This window comes from Solea solea, chromosome 6 (genome assembly GCF_958295425.1).
Source record: "Solea solea chromosome 6, fSolSol10.1, whole genome shotgun sequence".
Classification (NCBI taxonomy): domain Eukaryota; kingdom Metazoa; phylum Chordata; class Actinopteri; order Pleuronectiformes; family Soleidae; genus Solea; species Solea solea.
In genome coordinates this window covers 16,794,514-16,812,387 of record NC_081139.1, presented here as the reverse complement: position 1 = coordinate 16,812,387, position 17,874 = coordinate 16,794,514, and the positions used below count along the sequence as shown (strand labels likewise).

Genomic DNA, 17,874 nt, shown 5'->3' with positions numbered 1-17,874 from the left:
GTCAACAGCAGGCCTGATTCCCCTCTTAAAGTGCCACTTAATATTTAATTCCACCTTAAAGTACATCTGGTACATAAACACATTATTATTATTATTTATGTATATTGAGGCCCTTTCTGAATATTTAAAGAAGGGGAAGTGCTGCCTCTGTGTGATTGTGTTTGGTTTTGAACGTGTTTATCGTAGCATGCAGAATCTGCATTTCGGTGAAATATTCATCACGGTGTTCTGACATATTTAAAGTATGTAGGTGCTGCAGGATTCTGTCGACAGATAAGCAACGGTGGCATTAAGCGGGATGACAGCATTTTTCCGGCTCTTTGTAAACACACCTCACACTTTGCCGCGTTACCCAGTGAGATGTGGAGATGGACGAAGCACAAAACCCTTTCACTATCCCGGAGTAGAGGCAAACAGAAAAGCTTTTTTCTGTCGGTGTCAGCGTCATGTGTGGCACACAACATTGTGTTTTAAGGAAACAACACTGAACAACACTGAAAAGATCAGTGTGTCATCTGTTATCTCGCTGTATGTGACAGGGCGACGGGCGTTGTTGTCAGGAGCTGTTTGGTGATGATGCACAGGCTCTGTTCTGCTGTCTGTTGTCACAGCATATTCATCATGGAGGGCAGCGATGCCACAGCACGGAGCGGCATGCTGTATCATGAAGGGGGTTTGGAACTGTAACATATATGGAGAGCTGAGCAGTAACTCTCTATCCTCATTCTTCACCTTTCAGCAGAATCAGTCACGACATCATTATATGACGCTGAGACACTGCGATGCACACGGCTGTCGCTGGGTATGGCAATAAATAGCAAATTGATTCACGTCTTTTGACAACACAAGATTTGAAAAAATTATTATAAATGAAAAATAGATTATCCCTGTTTGACGTACGACTTAGGCTACATCCATATTATGGACACACATTGTTTGGCTCATACAAATACACTTCCCTGCACTAATGCCAGGATGTTGGTATGAACCCGCACATTTGTTGGACATGCACATATATGACAATAAAGCTTTGTTGGGTAAAACCAAAAAAGAAGAGATTCAGGGTACTGATATATACAGTATGAAGGCTTTTACTTTAAAAGCTGGAACAGGGTGTGTTGTGTCTGTGACATGTGACAGATATAGACATCGGGTTTAACTGAGGTGAAAGATCATTTTCACTGTCTATTTTTACTGTGAAACAAAAAAGAGCGGCACATCTCAGGTGTGTCTCATGCGGGAAGTGTGGCTGCTTTTATTGGTTAACGTGCGCCTAAATGAAAAGAAGGATATTCTGTGACACAGGCGTGCTGCTCGTGCATCCAGGGCGAACTTGGCCTAAATAGGAAGGTCAAGAGCACACTTCCTGCACCTCTGTCTCAGTGTTAGGCCTTTGGACCATTCCAGAGCTGCTCCTTATCCCCCTCTACCCCAGCTCCAGACACTGAGCCCAGACCTCACCTCCAACCAATCCCTTTTTCCAGCTCAAAATGAACATGTTGTCAGTGAGAGAATCACAGCCATACTGAATTCATTACTGCAGTAGTCACACAAAACCATGGATAAAATTTCAATAACTGCAGGCCACAGTTGAGTAAACAGTTGCACTGAAACTTAATTCCTGTTGACTTTTCCTTCATTCTTTGCCAGGGGCACATTCTGATTCGCTCTGCAGAGACAACAGGGTTACAACTTTGATGATCATATGTGTGAGGGAGAGAGGGAGAGGTGTCCTGGATGTGCACTTGACACCAAGAAGGGATGCAAGTAAAGCCTCCTCACTAGAAAAGAGCTAGTCGCTCAAGCATGGTCTCTGTTCTCGAGTCATTCAGGAAGAAGCATTACGCTCAAGGATCTGCACTGGCATTTTAAAAAGGAAAAACAAGCAACATTTTCTTTTCAAAGTATGTGAGCTACATATTCTCTTACCTACGTTCTACTGTGGCGGTTAACAAGCACTTATTGCCTTCTGAACAAATCCAAATCCTTAATTGGCCTGCAGTTGCAGTTGAAACAGAGGGAGGCGTATTAATTGTTGTGTGTGATAAATGGCGCATGGATGTGGACAAAAGGACACGATGTCTCACTCTCAGCTCCTGAAACTAGGCTTTGATAGGCTACTTATTGGGGCATAGTTACTAGGGAGGGAGGCAGGCAGACAGTCTTTTTATTCTCCCATTAGACTAACCCAGGATTTTCACTCATGCACCATGAACCATGTTAATTGTCCCCAGGGAATTACCGTCTTCGCTCAATTACTTGATAACTTTTTACTTTTGCGGCATTTCACAGGCTTTCTTTTAAGTTTTATTTGCAGCTCGCACTGATATGCCTCTAACTGACACGCTGACTTTTTTTTTTTGTCCTTTCTTTGTTCTCCACAACACATCCAAGATGCTGTTACCCGTTTAGGTGAGGCGAAAATCAATCTTGAGTCTTCTCAGACTCAAATGCCTGAGAGTTCTCTTGCGTGAGCAGGAACAACAAACCTGGCAGTGGCATATCATTTATTCTTATTAGGGAACATAACTATGAAAGACAGTCCTCATTAATAAAGATGGGGGATGAAATAATTGTAATCTGTTTGATCATCTTGATGCTGACAGGGGAATTCATCTTGTAGACTAGTCAGATTTGTGGGAAGTGGACCATAAGCTTGATTTAAGCATCTCTATTAGTAAGTCAAATACTGTTTGTGAAGGCCTAAGGATGAAAAAAAAAGGCTCTTGTCTGTCTATCTGTCTCTCTTCTGAGTTCACTTTTTTAGAAACTTCATTGATATCTGTTGTGTTGTAATGGCTGTATGTTTGGGTGTGATTCTTAATGTCTTTGGGTGTCTTTTATTTCAGTTGCTTGTGCATAATATATTAGTTTCCCCTTTAGAACATGAATACTTAACACGAGTATTAGTTTTTTCATGTCGCACAGTGTATGTGTTTTCCCCTGAAGCCCTCTGTGTTTTTGTTTGTGTTGCAGAAGTTGTGGTTTCAAACGTTATCCACATGAGGAAATGAAGATTCTGTAGTCGAGAAAATAAAACACAAACATTAGCATGAAAGAGGTTTTGCAATAACCTGTTGTGTGATTTTTTTTTTTTTTAATGATTTTGCAACAGGAAGTTGTGTCGTGTAGCTGTCGTAGTCAAGTAAACACACGGTGGTTATAATGATGTTAGGGACTTTTTAAGCTGCTTTCTTTATGATATTAACGTGCCCAACACAGATTTCATGTGATTCATAGTAATTTTTTTCCGTGCATTTAAAGCCTGTCGCAGGTTCTTCATTTAATACCTTTTTGTGTGGAGTTTGCGTGGGAATTCTTTGGATAACTCCGACAGTCTGAAGACGTGCAGATTGGGTTTAGGTTACAAGACATTGCTGTATTTTGGTCCTATACAGCGCACAGTTACATTTTTACAATTGTAGTAGTTTACATTAACAAAAACGATACAAGAAGAAGTCTCGCATTTTAGAATTGTTTCTATTTTCTAGTATGACGGAGAATAGTGACAGAGGAAAACGATTCGTTGAGCTTTGTCAACAGTACCTCTACCTCTTTGACGTCTCCTTGCCCCGCCTCCCCATGAACTTGTGCAGTATTGTGAACAATGATTGCTCAGACTCACACTTGTAGTGTTGCCAGTCCCGGCAAGAATCCGTGCCACTGTGATTGATAATCTGACATGGTGACCATAGTGAGTGTCAAAAATATCAGCATTAGGGAAAGACTGATCCTGGCATTATGGAAATATCCTACTTTATAGATGCTGCCACCTTGTGCTGCCATGTTTCCATCAGCTTGTGTTTTGTCTTCTGTGTTCTGAAGAAGAAGCTTACAACTCAAGGAAAGAAGAACCACATCCTTTCTGGTATTGTATGTAAATACCACTGTTGTTCCCTGATGAGCAGAGGAGTCCTCCATTTGTTACAGTCTTCAGTCTCACCACTGGGTTTCCCAAAATCTTACACAATGGCCCTTTTTAAAAATGCCTTAGTATATCTATTTGGCAGATCCTCCTGCATAATTAAGAAACAACATTTTAACAATAGTGGCTTTTTAGTAGACTATCCTTTTTAATGCAAATGCATTAATGAACATTACATAACTAATGCAGTAGAAACTGAGAAAAAGATGATTAACCAACTATTGATTATGTAACCTTCATCCATCAGTTTACGAAAAATGCACAAAATTTGAAACCTGAGTCTGCTGGAAGTGGCCCCAGCTTCCCCTGCGATCTTCTATGGATAGCGGTATAGAAAAAGGATGGATGTTTCACCATCTGAGCCGTTACTTCATTCTAAATTTGGTTGAACTGATACAACTGTAGAGCATTAAATATTAATGTCCTGTCTTTTAGAGGAGCCCTTTTAATCAAGTTGGAGCGCGTACTAAAATATCATCTTATCTCTTTCTCTTAGCGATACTGTACAAATACACCCCGGCAGCATCATGAAGGAATAAAAATAAAACAGCAATGAATAATTACTCTCCTGCCCAGTCTGTTTTGTCAGACAAGTGCCTTTATTTATCACAAGAGAAGTGCAGCCAAGTTTTTTTTTTTTTTTTCTTCTTCTCTGCCTGCATGTTGTCGGTGATGTTGCGTGTATAGAGAGGAGAGAGTAACACGCATCACAGTGACGGCAGAAAGAGCTGAGTGGACACAGGTTTTCTGTTTGCATAATGCAAAGCTCACACCGTCCCTGGTGGAGGCTTGAGAAGGTGGAAATGCACCTGTCTGAGCCGTTACCAGTATACACAGAAAAGGATAACTGGCATTACTGTAATTACATAGTTTTTTTTTTTTTTTTGATGTCCTGTTCACATAATGGGCTAATCACATAATATACTGTCTAAGTGTCCCACAAGCAGAACCTTGGGCCTTATCACCGCTCTGTTGAATTGAATTCCTGCCAGTATCTTTGCATTCACTCTGCTACAGAAATACACATCTCTGCAGTGCAGTGCTGAATATTTGACATGGATGATAAACATTTCTCTGCTGGAGGTGCTTTCTGCCTTCTGTCTTATTGGATGTGTGCCTCCTTACAGAGTTTTGTCTTCCATGATATCGGAGTAGCAAAAGTAATCACAGTCTTTTACTTGAGTAGAAGTACAGATACCTGTGGAAAAGTAGTTTGCAATTATGAAATTGCAGCCTTTGTGATTTGCTTGTTGCGTTGTTTCAGATTGTGATTGCGATTCAAAAACGATTCATCATTCAGCTCTACTCTGCACTTACCTTGTCTTTTATGTCGTTTGTGTAGGTTGAAATCAGCCTAGATGTTGGAAAGATGAAATCAAACTAACTAATAATTCCCCTCTCCTGCATTACAACTAACATAACAAGCTTTTTTTTTTTATATATATTGAGTGCAGATATTTGTGTTCACATGTAAGTGAAACCAAAAGAAAAATACACACAGGCATCTACCTAAAAAGTCAACTTAAGTGCAGTGCAAATATCTGTACTTTCTACGTGCCTCTGCAAGTCATGCACCGTGCGTCAAGTGTGTGTCTCTACAGAGCAGCTCTCACTGAAAAAATATCTGAGTCCCCACAGTGGTGCTGTGTACACTCCTCCATTTCCAGGAGCTCTCAGGTATCTTCATGTCTTCATATTGTTACAGGAGGCCAAGCACGGGCTCCATCTTATTGGAAAATCTGGAGGAGAGGATAACATCAGTGTTATGACACTGCATATTGCCCTAAATTGCTTTATTGGTAAAATGATAGTGCTCGTCCAATTTGAATAATTTTATGGAATCCCTCACAGAACAGTTTAATTATGTTATCACACAACTGGCAACATCTGTCTTTATACCACAGCACATGACAGTTTTATTACAGGCTGAATTTCTTTGCTGGTTCTGGCAATTGATGTGTGATCTGATTAATAATCACACAGATGGAGGTGAAAATTGAACAGCAATGCGCTGCAATGTCGAAAAAGGGGGGAAATGATTATTACAGAGGGAAAAAACACAGTCGGTGTCAGTGAAAATATCACAAATGTTTGACTAAGCCTCACGCTCCTCTCATTTTGGGGCATATTGCTTTTTAAAATGCAGTTTCATGCTTTTTTTTCTTGTAAAAAAAACAACAAAAAAAACCTATTTAGTCTACATGCAACTTTTCAAATCCTTTTGTCACCTGAGTTTTGTCAGTGAGGTTTTGGGAGGTAAACCACCCAGCAGCTCTCCTTTGTCTAATGGATGTCTGTGCGGCAGCCAGCCTGAAATCATCCATTTTGTTGAGTCTACCTCCAGCCACCGCTCTCCGACTGGGAACAGATGAAGCGCAGGTTGCATCTGTGCCCGAAACCCATAGTTTAAAATAGTTGACTTGTTGCTCGGGTCGACATCCTGTTTACACGGCGTGCTTATGTGGGCAGCAGGAGGGCGATCACAGGAGTTTGTTTCGACACTGTGGTAATCAGGACGGACACACCTAGGAACACACACAGTCACTCATTGTACCTCACTGATCCCATCGCTTCACTGCACAAAGGTAAACATGATTTGAGTTTGTATACGGGTGATGTGACTTTCACACTAATATTCGTGGCTACACCCAGGATTTTTAACGCCGGTGAAGCAGCTAAATGAAAACCATTCCACTTGCCAGTGTTTTTTTTGTTTCTTTTTTTACCCTTGCGTGTAATGTGCATGAATCGTGACATCACTGACATTCTGTAAACAAAACAACTCATGGGAAGAAACATTACGCTAGTAAATGGAGACGACACAAAGAATGGGATGGATGAACGCTTATTCTCCCCACCTGGCTCTATGCCACCGCTGTACACACAAACACGACTTGGTCTGCTCTGATAGTATTGCTTGACAGAGCCCGTTATCAGATAAAGGGTAGAGAAAATATACGCACACATCCAAGTAATGTTACGCTGTTTCTGTTCCCAAAACGTAACGTACTGCAGCTGTAAAGTGATGATACAGTGATTCAAACATGTTTATGGGTAGTATATTCAATCTCTGCCAATAAACCCTCCTAAAAGTTGCACACTGGACCTTTAAAGGTGAGATACTGTATGTCCCTATGGAAAAATTGTGGACGAGGAAATATCTTCAAGACGTGTACAAATGCCTCCCATGGAAATGTGTGCAAGTGTATGCTGGTATCATTAGGAAGAGTAAAGTGGTTCTCATTGTGTGGCGCCCGGATGGTCTTTGATGACCTCGATCTGCGTGTTTGTGCTGAAGTGGGCAACTCTAAACTTTGAGCAGGTGTCTGAGGCAGCTGGCTGGAGGCAGACAGGGAAACACGTCCATGTCAGTTCTGTATTAAATGGCTCAGAGAAAGAGAGAGAGAGAGAGAGGGAGAGAGAGAGAGAGGGGGGGCTTCGGCGAGCCAGAGGACTAATGCATCCACCATGTTTTATTAAAACAACGTGCCAACAAATGCTTATGAATGCTCCACATTGAGATGCACACACAAATCCTCACACAAGCACACAGCCCCACCACACACAGGCATGCGGAGTAATTTTGCGCTGTTTAGACGAACAACTTGTGTGTTTAGTGTTGTAAATAAGTAACCGTTTTAACAGGGCCTCGGGAGACTGTGGTTGGGAAAGTGCACGCTCAGACATGACTGGCTTTAATAGCCATTGTCAAAACACTGTTTAGACAAAAACCCTCTCTTCATCCAATTGGAATGTTTACATTCACTTGAATAATAATGCCATTTTAAGGAGAAGCTGTTCTTTAAGGATAGCCAATCTGACCCAATTTATTAGGGATAGACTTAAGGATGCACAGTTCCTCTTGGGAAAACATTCAAGCACAGGGCCCATTCATTTTTAATGAGAGCACTACTTTAAAAACTTCATAGAATTAATATGTATCAGTGAAGTCTTTCCTGTGCAGAAAACTTCAGGGTAATTAATATTCATAGGCTGTGCTTGTTAACACCCCCCTATGCTACTGCAATGTAGATCCAATTAACATAGAATAGACCCCAAGGATTTGGGCAGATAAGGGTTAAATGAGCTATTGAAATTGAAACCAGGACTGTCTCCCTCTTAAAACACTTATTTGTTTCACTAAGCCCTATTTTTTTGTTGCAGATTAAAGCATCTTGACGTTTTTGAGTGCATTCGTAAACAGTTACTAAAGGTAGAGCCGCAGGACCGCGTGTGCACTTGCTCATATACATGTATGCATAGAGGTCATCACCTGCACAGCCCTGCTAATGTGAAACTCCTGTAGTGAGCCTGGATTTTATATCTTATTCATAATCTCTTGGTACAAGCTGAGCAACGGGCATCCATGTTCATTTCTGCCTGTGAAGCCTGGCCAGGCTGGGAGATGGTGGGGTGGGTGGGGGGTTTGGTATGCAGGGGCGCTAAGGGGAGCGACTATATAGGTGATGGTTGCAAAATACCTGTTTCCCACCTGCTGCCATTTGTTAGCGTCGAGACTGCAGCTATTGCTCCCCAGAGCATCCTGAGACAAGTGTGCCCACAGCGTCTCGGCTCCAAAAAGACCTTAAGTTAAAGACTAGTAAACAGGTGACCTATTTTTACACAACTTGCCAGGTTTTACTCTTTTTCCCCTGAGGTTAACGTGGCAAACCAATATCAAATCGGTGAAAATGGTCCAGAAAGCAGAACTGAAACAAATGCATTTACACTAAGGAAAATCAACACAAATATAGGAAAGTAAAGCAACCACTATTACACGTAAACACCAGTGATTTTTTTTAATTAGGAGGGCAAATGTCTGACAAACAGCAGCGGAGAACACGTTTTTTATAAAAACAAGGTCAGGCTTCATCAGCGTGATGGTGACACGTGATCGGGATCAGTCTGTGGCCACAGAAGACACAGAAGACAAGATAATGTGAACGTTTTCATGAGCTGAGTAGTGACAAGTACACCTGATGCTGATGCGTAAAAAGAGCAACACATCATGTAAATTAAAACATAATGTAGTTGAGCAGCATGATGCCATCCCATAAATGTGACAAATGATGATGATGTAACAAGCGTGTGTTTGTGTGTGTGTGTATGTTTATGCACTGAACGTGGGCAGAGCTCAAAATCATGATTTAAGTGCTGGATGAATAAATTGATAGAATAATTAGACACAATGTGTTGTGCACCAACCCATCGTTGGTGTTTTCATGATGTGTTGCACACAAATTTCTTATAAGCCGTGCAAGAATTTAAATATGAAGACATGTTTCTAAGCAGACTGTATCATGTTGTTGTACTAAGCTGGAAACGAGAGACAGATGTAACAGATGCACATGTGTTTGTTTTGGCCTCTCTATTAATTATCATCACACTCAGTGTGTTTGCTGCAGTGAAGTTACAGGGGTAGTTCAGTTTTTTTTTAAAATGGGGTTTGTATGAGGCACTGACACACAGCGAGCACTGAAGTCATCGTCTATGCTGCCGGTGTGCTGCCATCATCGGGAATCAGTCCAAGACATGGACGTTTGACCTCACTAAAAAAATGTAAAAAAGGTTGACAGTGGGGACTCAAGGAAAAACAGGTTTTAACTACACCTGCTGAAGTCAAATGTATATTTTCTCAGTGTTGGGCAGTGTTGACAAACTAAAAAACATTTCACTGCCTACAACAAAGTCCTTTGAGAAAATCAGGTATTTTACATCATGCAGCATACAGGAGTTGTTGATCTAATTCTGCCTCCACCAGTTATTTCAGATTTCTTTTTATGACTTTGGTGTTTGGAATCCTTTGTTCGGATTTCCCTAAGTGTCAAAAATGTACCAAACAAGGCAGCAGTTGACCAGCAGTTCCTGTGTTCCCATGAAAACAAAACGCTGATTTTCTCCATGGAATTAAGTTTAATTTCCAGTCTTAAAAGGCTGTCTAAGGATGAGAATAAGTGGCAGACATATTTGTTTAGTTATCGTGGACCTCTGCACGCATACATTTTATGAGGTGACCCACTGGTTCACAGTGTGTTAGTGGCGTGCATGGTGATATCAGAGTTTACTATGTGTTAGTACATCATACACTTGTCTAAACTTGAACTATACTGAACTATAACTGCTAAAGGAATGGGAGTAAATGTTGAATACAACTAAATACATATATCGTGTATTATAATTTTAGATTGTATGCAATAATGTGAACAAGGGCCTTTCTGCATGGAGTTCGCTTGTTCTCCCCATGTGTGCATGGGTTTTCTCCAGGTTCTCCGGCTTCCTACCACAGTCCAAGAACATGCAATATGTGGATTTGGTAACTGGACACTCTAAATTGACCGTAGGTGTGAGTGTGAGAGTAGATGGTTGTTTGTCTCTATGTGACCCCTGTGATGGACTAGCGACCTGTCCAGGCCATACCCCCCCTGTCCCCCTATGTCAGCTGAGCTTGGCACACTGTCCCCCGCGACCCTCATGTGGAGGAAAGCGGTAAAAAAATGGATGGATGAAATAATGTATTAACACATACATTTTAGTTTGAATTTCACCACCAGTGTCTGCTTTTTTGCCACGCTGGGAGGAATATGATAAACTGCCAGTGGTGTTGATCAAACGAGCCTTCATGGAAGTAAATATACATGGACCGCACACCATGTGTAGGTCTCTTTGAGCAAATTTGATTGTTTGACATGCATCCACCCATCAACGCATCTATCAGTGATTAATAACAACCTCCCCTGCACATTCAGCTCTGACATGGCCTCTATTTGAGAGAAAAATGGCACAGGTCGGTATTCACTGGTGAATAGCTGTATACCATTTAGAGAATGATATGCCCTGATGGGATGTCTCCTCATAAATAATAGTGATGGCACCTCTGCATCCTGTGAATGACATGTGCCATAAATACTTGGCCAGGCCGGAGACAATGGTTCCCATAAATCCTCGTGCAATCTTTTTCTCTTCACAGAAAAAAGATATATATTATTTAAATGGACAATAAAAACAAATGTTTTTCTCCTCCTCACTCGGTGGCAGAGAGAGAGAGACCTTTGGAGCAGGACAATGTGTGCCGCTCCCTCTCCGTGGTCTCTGATGCGCTGTTGTTATTTGCTTGTTTACAATCTTTGACATGATGTAATGGGATGGCTGTGAAAGTACTAGCCAGTAAATGGCACAGAAAATAAGACAGTCCTTTATGTCTCCTCCCCCTCCCCTTTTCTCTATTTCTCCCCCACTTTTTCCCCTTGTTTTTCCTGCAAACAGAGAATATGTTCTGCATTCAACTGAAGGAACATGAGCCTTGAATATAAGTAACTGTTTTTTGCATTAGGTACTCCCTGGAGGTAAGGGGGAAAATATCATGTCCCTGCGTGAAATGCGAATGTGAAATCTAGCAGAAAGAAATATTTATGACCATTTTCTGCTTGATTAGAGCTGGATGACATGCCTTCGGAGGCAGTGAGTGGACAAAAGGCAGCAGCCCTGCCTCTGGGCAGATGTTAAAGAAAGAGTTGTTTAGGGAGGAGGGCTTTCTGTCCAGGGGTGCTGTGTGAATGTGTGTGTGTGTGTGAGAGTGTGTCTTGTATATGTGTGTGGTGTCTCTCTGGGTGGGATAGAGTTTGCTGGGTGGAGGAAGGGGGTCACGTTTGAAGCATGGCAGAGGAAATTGAGTAAGTCCAACAGGAGTGTAGTGGGAGGCAGATGGTGAGCACATGAGATCAATCACTGCTCCTGTTCTCAGATACAGACAATACAAGTAATGTCTCTCAGATGCCAATGCTACATTTAATATCCAAAACACCATTACAACTGTGATACACTGGGAAACAAACTTGAGCTGGCATCAGCTTAAGTTTAATAGCACATGTTTCAGTAACGCATTTCACCTCTGGCAGCAATTTATCAACCGCTCTGGGTGAACTAGGATTTAGTCCAAGACCGCTTGATGTTGCTGCAGTGTTATTTGACATTGATTTCACTGCGTCTGTCCAGTGTCAGTGGAGCAGACAGCGGGACACTAACTCACTTTACAGAGTATTTCAATCAGTCATTAATTAATGCACTCAAGCACTAAATCTGCACACAGCTGTCATTGAATCAACTGTATTGATTCACGGCTTCAGATCTGCCTGTGCTCTGAGAGAACATTTATTCTATTTTTATAATGACTGTGTTTCATTAAAAACTAATTTGGGGCAAAGCAACCTCCTTCTATATATAAATATTCATTATTAAAATAAATAATCTGCCATGGATCAACTTTGCTTTTTCCGGCCCACATCCTCATACAGTGCAGATCAAGCTCTCACCTTTAAAGGTCCAGTGTGGAAGAATTAGTGACATCGAATGGTGAAAATGCAGATTGTAACAAGCAGAGAACTCCGACACTCATTCCTTACTTTCCTACAGTTGCCATAGCATACTAGAAACAATCTCCCTTCTGCTTAAAAATGCAAAACAAACAATCCAGGCTGTCGGTCTCTGTGAATCAACACACTTGCTGAAAGCACAATAAAAAGGATTTTTCTAAGACTATGAAAACCAAACAGTGTTTATTTCAGAGCCACTATACACTTCAACAAACACTCATATGGGTGGTGTATTCGGGTACTCTGGTTTCCTCCCACAGTCTGAAAACATGCAGAGGTTATTTGAACACTCGAAATTCACCGTAGGTGTGAATGTGAGAGTGAATGGTTGGTCGTCTCTGTGTGTCGGGCGTACGATGGACTGGCGATCTGTCCGGGGTGCGACTCCACCTTTCGCCCTGTCTCAGCTGGGATTGGCTCCAGTGACCCACAACCCTCATGTGGAGGATAAAGCGGTAGATTATGGATGGATGGATGGATGAATTTGCAGCTCAGTGAAAAGCCCACATCATAAAATTCAGTCTGTCATACCAGTAAATGACTTTTTAAGGATAAAGTTTCCACACGTGACACTGTATTGAATAAAGTCCTCCATCTACTTCAACTTAATGCCCGTTTGTAAATTAGCATAGGCAGTATACAGTAGTGGCAAGGGCCAAAACAAGAATTATTCAAACCTACAGGTACCACACATGGATAAATGAGTTGGATGGAAATAGACTATCACTACACAGGACATCTGGTCTGAGCAATTTTTTTTTTTTTACTGCTGTCAGTGGATATGCATCCTATTATAGCTCTATATATGTTATTCCAGGACTACGTTAGCATGTTAATGTGTCGTCAAACAGTATGTTCTCAGGCCCAGTGGAGAGATATTTCCCTGCTGTCTGTACCCACGGCGCCGCTTTGTTTTTAAACTCTGTGATATTTTGGATAATTAAACACACAGAGACTTCGTTTTCCATATGTCAGGCCCGGGACAAACACCTCCATTATCATCACCACTTTCAACAGGCTTATCAGTGTTGTTGTGTACCAGGACAAGTGCCAACATATAAATAATCAGTTGATTACCGCATTGATGCAACTGTCTCCGTTGCACAAGCAACACATCTTTGGCAGCCGACTGATTGTGTTTAGATGAAGCCTGTGACGGCGGAGACGCCGTGGCTCTTAGAGCCATTTCCAATGGATCAGAGAAACACAAAATGGAGAGTATGATTAATTTTTCAATTTCTCTCTGCGGATATCTAATAATTGTGCCCACAGATAGCCAAAGGCTCTTATTAAACATTAACATGCAAAAGAAAAGTTAGAATCAGAAAGATGGTATTTTGGATTAAATAATGTAAAATATCTGTAGGGCAACAAGGGAAAGCAGCAAACTAGTCCAGGTTTATTCATCAAATGTTTTCCACCAGCGCAATGTCGGTTCCTAATTACTATGCTCTTATCTGCACACTCAACACTATATTTATTTTTCCTCATCGCTAAATGCAAATTTCTCTACCCTTTTAATAACATGTACATGTCAGTAATTTTTAAAGGAATCATTGCAAAATGTCAGGTGGACTCTGCCAGGATTGTGTTTTTAATTGGTATGTAACTCGGCTGGACAGACAACTTTTTATTTTTTTATTCAAGTTTTTTTTTTCCATAATTAATGTGAGGCTGTCTCCAGCATATAAATGCTGCGTTCTTTGATCTAGTAAAGGCAGTGTTGCAAGCGCAACTTCTTATTAAAATATATCACTATCTTCTTGTTCTCCAGTGGAGAGGACACTTTGCCTTTAAGAACCTGAGCAAGGTTCTCACCCTGCCTCCTTTCCTTATTCTTTCTTTCGTACCCCACCATCCCCCCCCCCCTCTCAGCTTCCCCCTCTGCTGTCTCCATCACTTTGCTCACTTCCCCATAATATCATCTTCATCTCAGATCGCTGTGGCACAGGGGAACTGCATTTGTTGATCAGATTTGGCTTGGCTGACGCCTCCTCCCCAGAAGTATATAGGGATATGCATGTAATGCTTGCCTGAGCTCAGGCCGCGCTGGCTGATTGAGTGATCCTGCCTGTCACAGGACAAGATAACCACATCAGTAAATACTCTCAGTCCTCTGCTCGCCGCTACCTGGGGCAGCGCTGCACTCCACAAACATCGATGCGCTGATTTCCAGCTCCACGCTGTGCCACAAAGGCTAAAACCCCCCCCAAATTATGATTCATATTTAGTTTGCCTTATTATTTTACGTCATTGTGATGAAGGATGCACGTTCCAGATTTAATACACAGACATATCACAGCAGGTCTCTGCTTTTCTAGAGGGAGTTCAGACTCAAGTTGCAGTTTGCTGCTCTTCTCAATTTGATGAGGTCTTCAGCAGATATCACACCGGCGGACTCTGGTTTCACAATGTGATCTTTTGTAATTCCCCACTCTCTTCAAAACAGCACCGGCGTGGAAGACGGATTGAATTAGCGATTTGGGGTGTATTTATCTCGATCTGAGAGTAATTTGGCGCTCTCTGTCTTAGCACTCGAACTCAATGAAAACAATAAATGGTGTCCTTATCTTCTGCAGTGAAATCAAGATAGGCGCAGGAAGCTGTGAGTTATTTGTGGTTGATTTGGAGGGAGAGGAGGGGGACAGGAAGTGGACACCCCTCTCACATTACCACTCGCCATACAGTGTGAGAAAGAGTGAGGCAGGAGGGGAAGTATATTTTTTCTAATCAGCTGAAAGCTGTGCGTCCGATGTAAAAGTGTCAAACATGTGCCTTACCCCTTCAATGTGTGAAATCTGGTCAGGACTTGTGTTAAATTGAAAACGGGGCCGCTGGGATTCGGGGGTGAGGGGACAGGGGACTCGGTGGCAGCAGCATCTTGGTCAATTATCACAGTCTCTTGTGCTCTGCTCCGCACTTAAGGCATCAACTGTCCTCTGTCTGGCCTTTTTCACAACTGAGTGCATGAGGACATGCTTTAAAAAAAAAAAAAAAAGCAAGCCATGGATTCTGATTATGAGAAAATGTCTAGCTTGTGTATTTAGTCAAGTGATTGGGCAGCAACACCAGTAGTTTATTATGGTAATATTATTACTTTACCCAGTAATGAGTAGTGTAAGCATTGCAATTCACAAAACAGTAATATTATTGCTGAGATACTGTGTTACTAGATCACAATTTTTTTAATGGTCTGCTAGTTAACGATTATTGAAACAATTAAATTCAAAATAGACAGTCCAGAAGTGAATCAGACAGTTTGGAGAAATGACCAAGGTGTCCAGCAGAGGGTCCAGTGAGTGCAGCTTGGCCTGCATGCGTCCATGTCCTCTTTGCTCATCAGAGGAACAGTGCTGTTGTGTTGTTTCTCTTATTCGACAACATTACCATAGACTGGTGAGTGGAAAAGCTGCCACTGTGCACGTGCCTGCCCATGCCCCGTCTGCAGGCACATCACACTGTATGCTCAGGCTACAGCTGCGTGTCTCGGCATATCCCAGCAGCCTCTGTGGCAGGAGAGAAAAGGATCACTTCCTGGCAGGTGTGATGTGGGGAGCCACAGCTCCTGCGTTTCTTGCTGACTCACCAAAAACACACCCAAAAAGAAAAAAAAAGAAAAAAGTAATCTACAGTAGTGGAAGGGGGGAAAAAAAGGAAATTACTGTATATGCACAAGTCTGTTTTAACCACCTGAGCGGGAGCCAGGAAGCCAGCACTTGTTTGCCCCATATTTTAACCAGATGTTGAGGAGGGGAAGGAAAAAACTCACAAGAGTCTTGCAATCAAAATAATTATCTTTATGGGTGGATGTTTACAATGTGTTAATGTGATATTCCGCAGGCGCACTAACTAGGTCGGCTTTTATATGTTAAACATGATAAACGCTTCTGTCTATTAGAAGACCAACACCTTTTTCTTTTTCTTTATATGGGAGCAACACAGTTTATAAATGTCTTTATAGCTTCCCTTCAAAGGAGGGAAAGAGCATCTTTATCGTCAGCCATGATCCTTCTCCTCCTCCCCATCTCACCTCCTCCTTTCTCTGACTATGAATCACTGCAGACAGGAGAGACAGGAGTGGATGTGGCCTATTCGATAGACAGTCAAAGCAGCACTCGCAGTGATTTGTAGCTACAGCAAGACAGCACTGTTCTCTTGCCAGTCATTCACTTTAAGCAGAGGCAGAGGGGGAAGCCTGTTCTGCATATTTTGATACAGTAGTTCATATCACAAACAAAAATTGTTATCATTTCCAATGGGATTTATATATCTATTGTTATTTATTTACTTATTCTTATCCCGACTGGGGCAAATTAGACAGACATTTTCCACTATGTATGTATGTAGGCCGCAACGTAGTGTAATTTACTCATTTTTGCTCCAGGGCAGTTTGTTTTTGGAGCACATTAGCTTTTGCCACGTAGCTTGACAGACGTTTTCTCACAGGAATCAGTGTTTAATTTAAATACTCAATGACAAAAAAAAGTGTGTTCTTTTGGTCGCTGTCCCAGATGAATAAAGAAGTAAATGAGAACAAGGGGTGGGAAAAACAGGTAATTATGCTGAAGCAGCAAACGAATGACCCACTGACCCTTCATTCTAATTGATTTGTGGAGGCAAATTGTTTTTATCACTCCCATTTTGATGTTTTTGTTCACTCTTGCTGTATTTTTTTGCCCGTCTTTTTTTAGATGTTAATTGGTTATGTGAATAAAGATTAGAAAGGCAGAGGGAAGAAATCTGTGTATCCCCCATTTACCAGCAAAGCAATTATAGTTGGCAGCTTGCACTGTGTGGAATGATGTCATATCCTGGAAGAAGAGCAAAGACTTTACCTTCCATTGGAGTCATTATGCCCACAGTGTTATTTAGCTTTATTTACTGTTCAAAAAACATTCATGCTTAACATTAACACACTGGTGGCTGTTTGGTGGAATAGTTGGGCTTGTAGATACACAAATTATGCAAATGAGAGAGTGAAAAAACTAAAAAAAACTCAGCAGCAGATGTGTGTGTTTCACAGCATTGTTCCATGAGAGTCTGCCCCGGGTCAGGCCATTCAGCTCACAAATTGTCACAAATGCTGCATGGAGTGGTCAGTGAGTGTGTGCCACGTTACAGTGTAACTGCATGCACAAGTGCGCGGCCTGTGTGATGATATGTGCTGCTTTGCATGTAAATTCTTTAGCAATTCACCTCCAGGTGAACCTATTGAGAGCGATTGTAGCACAGGCTTAAAGACAGAGGTGTGTTTTTATGACTAGGTGAGGCATGTCCTCTCCAAGGCCCTGAAGCGCTGTATCTCTCTATACCCTCCCCTTTAATCACTGTATCAACCGCTCTCATAAACTCCATGAGCTGTGTATTACTGTGTGTTTGTGCGTGCGTGTGTGTGTGTTTGAAGGCGTGCGTGTCTCTCTGTGTGTGTGTGTGTGTGTGTCTAAATGCCATGTGTATGCATCCGTGAGCACGTGCCCTTCCTTGTTTCCCCGTTTTTTAAACTTAATCAGCAAAAATAAAAGCTGTTGTAAGCTCGCTCATATTAAAGAGGTGATTATTGGTAATAAATACTTTTTATAC

At 41.7% G+C, this 17,874-nt stretch overlaps 1 protein-coding gene across 15 annotated transcripts in view; it reads left to right on the top strand.

Moving 5' to 3' along the window:
- The window catches only part of foxp1b (forkhead box P1b), a 170,880-nt gene that overhangs the window by 85,284 nt on the left and 67,722 nt on the right, over positions 1-17,874 (top strand). The window lies entirely within an intron of this gene.